The sequence below is a fragment of the Apis dorsata genome, unplaced genomic scaffold (genome assembly GCF_000469605.1).
Source record: "Apis dorsata unplaced genomic scaffold, Apis dorsata 1.3 scaffold_102, whole genome shotgun sequence".
In the NCBI taxonomy this organism is placed as follows: Eukaryota; Metazoa; Arthropoda; class Insecta; order Hymenoptera; family Apidae; genus Apis; species Apis dorsata.
The window spans coordinates 144456-151182 of record NW_006263400.1 but is presented as its reverse complement, the minus strand read 5'-3'; the positions used below and the strand labels follow the sequence as shown (position 1 = coordinate 151182).

The following is a 6727-nucleotide window of genomic DNA, read 5'->3' as shown; positions in this document are numbered from 1 at the left end:
GAGAGAGAGAGAGAGAGAAAGAGAGAGAGAGAGAGAGAGAGAGAGCAGCGATTTTATTGGCCCACCGATTTCCAGCGCGCTCCTCCTTCCACTATTGTGTTATTTTCTATGATGCCACCACGAGCACCGTTATACACCCGTTTGTCCACGATTACAAGGAAGATCGATGTTGGCCGAGAGTCGAACGAATCGCGAAACGAGCTCGGTTCGGCGAACACGAGTCGGGCTGGTGAAAACGCGGAAGTCGTGACCGCGGTAGCGATTGCCAACTAACCGAAACAGAATCCCCGTCTCGAATCTTACTAATTGTTGGAAGAAATGCACATTGATCGATGAGAGGGGATGTAAATTTTGTGCGAGTGTGCAAAAGTAACAATAGTCAAATAACGAAGAATGTGAAAAAAGAAGTTAATCGAAGTCAAGTTTATTTTTTCTCGAGAAATAAAGGATTTGGAATCGAATAGGCTTTCCCGGGCTATTTCTTCACGCTTCGATCTCTCTGGAATCGAGTTGGTTTTTCCATTCGTATTTTTCATTCATGTTTTTTTAGGGGGGGGGGGGGGGTTGATGGGGTTTATTCTTTGTTTTTTTTTTTTGGGGGGGGGGGGGGATTGAATGAGATTAATCTTCGTTCATTTTCTTTGGTGAAAATTCTCTCTTCTCTAGGATAAAGTTTTAGTAGATTCTAGATTGGGTAATTAATAAAACTTAGGAAACGGAAATTTTTCCGAACGATAACGTTGTTCTTTAATTAAATACGTCTCTACTTCAGTCGTTCTGTTTAATACCACACGCTATACAGTAGTAATTCGAGTATTCAAAAATATAATTAAATTATTTTCATTTGTGAACATTTAATTATTATATTTAAATGAAATTTGTGTGGATGCTATTATCACTTGTTATTATTAATAAACGTGAATCATCTACATGATTTAAAATAATTATTATTCTTGATTTCTATAATAAATTATAATCAAAATAAGAAATTTATATTTATATATTAATAAGAAATTAATCCTAATCCTATTCTAAAATAATTGATTTCGAAATTAATATATTATAATTCCCTCAAATTCATATAATTCTAATTCTATAAACAATAATTATATAAAAAACATATATTAATGGTTTATAACCAATTAAAATTAAAAAATTAAATTTTATTTAATTAATTGAGATATAATTTATCGATAAATTTATTAAATTATATTTAATTAATTAAAAATAAATAATATAATTCCATACAAAAAAAAATCTAAAATATTTAAGAATTGGAACATTCTGAATTCTACGCCTATGCTGATACATCCAGGTTTAACATTAGGTTATAGTCGTTTTATTGCCTCTTTGTCACTATCGGATTAGTACACGTGACAAATACCAGGCTGAAAACAAAAATGTGTGTATAAAGTAAATGTTCTTCCATTTTCTTTTCATCAGTGAGAACACTTGTATTTGAAAATAAATTATACAATAACTTTGATATCCGTACGCGTCTCAATTAAATCTACTTTATCTATGAAAGATATATATATATATATTACCGCCTCGATGAACAAACACGTAAAACACGTGTAAATCGTCTACGTTCGATGGATTGTTTTCTGAAGAATAGACGAATAAACGTCACTCTACACGTGTGACGATCGTATTTTCTTCCGATCCGGGAAAAGATCGATCAATTATCATCGGCGATGTACGACGAGAAAAGTTATGGCGACGAGGTTATCGACAGACGGACAGACACCGAGAGAAGAATAATTACATCAGGCGCAACTGAATCGAAACCGCGGCATCTCGAAAACCAAGCTACAATTTATATACAACCGGTGTACACACATTCTCTCGGAATATTTATCGATACGATTACCCTATTCCTCCTCCCATAAAATAATCTGTCAATGTTGGAATGGAACGATCTTCGCCCGATCTTCGAACCGATATCCAACAACGCCCACGTAAGGCGAATCCTCTTTCCGCCTACGGTCGCACACATAGAAACACGTCGTAACGCGCTGCTCGAACATGGCTACCCTCTATTCATCGCGAGGATTACCGCGGATGAACGAGGTTAGACGAAAGTTTTTTCCCCTCTGTGCCCTCGTGTCGTTTATTGCGAAACGCGCGAATGTTCCAAGCCTCAAGAGAGAAAGAAAGAAAAATAAGGGAGAGTGCAACGATGTGATAATTTATAAACGTGATTTATAAACGAATTTGACCAGGAAGAATTGCGAGCCATTCCTGCGAAGGAACATCCTTAATTAGCCAACTGTAGGATAATTTTGTTTCTCGAGCTACTTGCGAGTTATTCACTGTTATTCATTGAAAATTTTAGAAAAGTCCAAGAAGCATTTGTGAGAATTTTTCTTCTCCAAGAGAAAAACTTCTTTCGATTTGACGATACGCGGCGGATAGGATGCCACGGGATACAGATCGTTCTCTTAAGAGAAACATGCACCGACGACGCCCACGTGCAAATACAAACAGTCGGTAATATGTTTCGTACGTCATCTAGCTAGGCGTTCGTTCGCAAGGCACGCGATCATGATGATTTTTCACGAGGTGAAAAGAGAAAAAAAATGGAATGGAAAAACTAGTTCTCCACTGATACCTACCGAGTATCTGATCGAAATATCGAAATCGGTCGATAAAGCCAAGAAATTCGATCGAGGGAAAGAGCCTCGTTGACTCTTTCGTTTTTCTCGTGATCGTGAAATTGTTATGCCGCGATCATCCTCTATATTTATTTCGTATCGTCGTTGCTGAGGATATTGGTCTATGTCGATGTTCCAGAGAGGTGGCTGAATAGAGAGACCCAGGTTGTATCGTGTGGATAACGTGCCAACGTTTCGCCAAGGTTTATGGACCGTGACGTCCCGCGTCGGCAAGGGGGATAGAAACGAACCGTTTCGAATAAACTAGGGACGAATATTCGAAGAAATTTCCTGGTGTTAAAACGAAATTTCAAATTCTCGATGCCAGAAATTTCAAACCGATAGTATCTTTATCTGGCTTTGGAAACTCGAGAAAGGCGCGCCTGTCGAGTTCCAATTTAAAACCGAAGGAAAAATATCGAGAAAAAAAAGGAAACTTCGAAAAGAGAGCGCAAGTTAATTAAGAAATTGAAAAAAATTCTTAAGAAAAAAGAAATAAGAAATAAGATCGAAGCGTTAATTTTTAATTCTGCTATTTTTAACTTGATCTCTTTATAATTATCGGTCTCGTCTAAGGAAAATACAACCAGCGCCACATATTTTTCGCTTTGCTGATCTGTCCACGCGGTCGATCGTTATGACCGTCGAATTTTTCACGGAGTAACGCTTCGTACTTTATATTACCGTTATTAAGCGGCTCACCATTAATCGTGAGTTTATTAAATGTTGGCTGAGGAAAAAAAAAAGGGATGAACGGTAGGTGGCGTCTTCTCTCTCTTGGAATATATATATATATATACATACATACATACATACCACGTGCCCTAACCTAACCTCCTCTCGTCGCTAATGATCCTCTCGATAAATCAAACGAACGCGGAACGAACCATTGATCTCCCTATCTCTTTTGGCCTGTTTATGAAGCAAAGGCGAAATTGGACCGCGATCTGGGGATTCTTTCCACGCCTATTGCAGTGCAAACGTAATATCTAGATCTAGATATCCAGGAATCGATCGATTTATCGAAAATCAACCGCAAAGTGGATGAAATGAAATAACGGGGGACTTTGTTCGTTCGCGCATGATTTTTCAGAATGAAGTTGTCAACTGTTTGAGACTGTTTTGTTCTGGTTAAAGTTACACCGGCTCTGTCGTTATCGCGAGTCGATCGATATTTTCATTCTTCCATACTTTCTTTCTCCTCCTCCTCCTCTTTCTTTTCTTCTCCTCTCCTCTCTTCTCCTCTCTTCTTTTCTGTTCGCGGGGAATATATCCTCGATGTTCGAGATAACAATCGGCGTTTGGTATCCCGGCCGTAACTCGGCCATCCCGAATGATCGGAATCGGTCGGCTGTCGAAAAGGATTCTTTCCAACCGTATGGAACCGTACTCGTTCCGCATGGTAAGCCATAATTTATCGCGTTCCCTCCGGCATGGGAACAGGGGTATTCTTAGAGTTGTGTAGTAGCTTCCTGTGTTATTAATCAAGATACATCGAACGGTTGCACGCGTTTCTCAACCGTTTGATAAGTTATTGCATTCGATGCAAATTCTTCTGGTCGATCGTGTGCAACCGCGGAGCATCATCGTCTTTCCTTTTCTTTTTTTTCCTTTTTTTCAAAAATTGTGGCTTCGTTTCGACTGTTTTGGACACGGGAAAAATTGAATAGTCCAAATTGCGAATAACGTTATTTCGATAATTTATTCGTTCGAAATAATAATTGGAAATAATTGTAACACCAAACGAGATTATAGATGAGAAGCGGATCGATTATAATAGCTACTAGAATAAATATTATTCGAGCTTTTTATTAAGTAATCTTCATTCGAGATTCCCAACTCTGTTTCTAACTAGTTTCAATCCTCCTTCCATAAATATTTGCATGCGTAACGATTTAATTTGGTCGAAAATTAATAAAATTCTAATCCTTTCCTTAACACGCCATATTCATATCCAATAAATTTCTAAAAAAATTTCCATAATTTCGGATGGATCGTTTATTTAATTAATTGCATGCAAATATTCGTACAATTCAACGTAACGATTCAATTTTGTCGAAAATTAATAAAATTCCAATTCTTTCCTTGACTCGTTATATTCATATCCAATAAATTTAGAATCTCGATACGGATGGATCGTTTATTTAATTAATTGCGGTGCAAATACTTGTACGCGTAACGACTCAATTTGGACGAAAATTAATAAAATTCTAATCCTTTCCTTGACTCGCTATATTCATATCCAATAAATTTAGAATTTCGATACGGACGGATGGTTTATTTAATTAATCGTGTGCAAATATTTGCATTCAATTTGCATTAATTTCGATAATTAATGAAATTCTTTTGTTAATTCCAATCCGATCGATAATTTATTGGGATGAATCGAATAAAAAAGTAAACATAATATTTTCTAACTAATCGTGGAGAAAATTTAATAGTCGAAGTTACTTTCATAAAGTTACTTCGATAATTTATCGTTAATAATAATAATTTATATGAGAGGTTATATGAGAAACGGATCGATTGTAATAGCTATCCAGAATTAATATTATTCGAGCATTTGAATAAATAACTTTATCCGAGATTTTTAACTATTTTACTTTTTCAGTGCCCAACTCTGGTTTCGGACGATTGCAAAAGAAAAAAAATGCGGTTACTTCCAAGATATTGTTTATTAATAATTATTTATTATATATATTATTTATTAATAAAGATGGTTTAACTTATCCATCCATGATATTGGAATTGCCAATGGATCGTGAAACAAGGATAGCGAATCGCGATTTTTCATTCAGTTTCATCGTAAGATTGATGGATTCTCTCTACTCGAACGAAAGAAGAAAAAAAAAAAGAAAAAGAAAAAAAAACTGAATAACGATAATTCATCATGCTCGAGACACCATAAAAATATTGTTATCGCACAATCCCAGTATCGGTTTTTCCGTAACAACTTCGAGCCAACAACACGGCCAACAGTTTTCGCAAGAACGCGACGTTGCAACGTTTCAGAACGCTCGCCCCTCTAAACGCATTAACATTTTATAGGGCGGGTGTGCGCGCGCGTATTTATGTGTCTCGAGGAGCTTGCAAGTGTTCGCCACACGAATTATGCGAAAACGAGACACGACTCGTTAAACTAGAAATTCTAAAACGATTCGTATTAATCGAAGAAAATATAAATACGTATACGTATCCTGCGCGAACGATGGAGAATCGAGGATCGCTTCCTCTTGTGATGACAGTTCACCGACCCCTTTATATAGCGAGAACTTCTTTGAAAAAAAAACACGCTACTCCTTCCTCCCCCTCTCCTCTATTCAAGGCTAGCCACTTCGTGTTTGCATTGTATTTTAGAATCTACGTTTATGCGTTTTACCGTTCTCGGTTCCTCTCGGCTCTCCTCGATCTCTTGTTGAACAATCGCCGCTTTCGCACTTCGCCGCCAGGCGAACACACGAAGTTTAGGTCATGAGTTTGGTGAAACGTGTTTATCTATAGGGGGAATGGGAGAGGGGGAATTGCGTCGACCACGATATATAGGGAGGATATTTTTAAAAATATCCAATTTTTCTTCCTCGATTTCTCAAGCAATTTCGAGAGAAAATTCACGGGAACGCGTATACGCGTGGAATGGAGGTTATACGTGTTCTATAGGAAATATTTCTATAAGCGGCGATTCATGAACGGCGTTGTAAATGAAAGAAATATCAAAATTACAGGTATCTTGTGTGTGTGTGTGTATATATATATATGTATATATATATACATACATACGAACGGCAGTAAAGTACGCTTTTATGCCCATTAAGGGGAAACTCGGTTGGCGAGCGGTGTTTCCTTCTCGAAGAAAGCTCGAAGAGATTTCGAAGAGAACGAATCTTTCGAGATGAGGGATGAATAAAAGCGGAACTCTAATTATCGAAGTTTTTTTTTTACTACTTCATCTAACTAATTCCACCAATTTCGTTCGAAGATTTAATTATCGAAATTTTGGAAGAAATTCGGATGTGAGAGAAGCGATGTTTTTTTTTTCACAAGACTTATCTCCATGTTTCACGGGAATGCAA

At 37.0% G+C, this 6727-nt stretch overlaps 2 protein-coding genes across 4 annotated transcripts in view; one reads left to right on the top strand and one right to left on the bottom strand.

The window, feature by feature from the left end:
• LOC102676856 (cadherin-99C) overlaps positions 1–6727 on the top strand; it is a 132785-nt gene that overhangs the window by 35902 nt on the left and 90156 nt on the right. The window lies entirely within an intron of this gene.
• Positions 1–6727, bottom strand: part of LOC102672530 (uncharacterized protein C15orf61 homolog) — a 91111-nt gene that overhangs the window by 14384 nt on the left and 70000 nt on the right. The window contains exon 1 of one of the 2 annotated variants that reach the window (XM_031508819.1): positions 66–280. The exons of the other annotated variant lie outside the window; for it this stretch is intronic. The gene's annotated coding sequence lies outside the window, so the exon portion shown is untranslated. Of the gene's footprint in view, positions 1–65; positions 281–6727 lie in introns of those variants that run through there. 2 annotated transcript variants of the gene reach the window in all.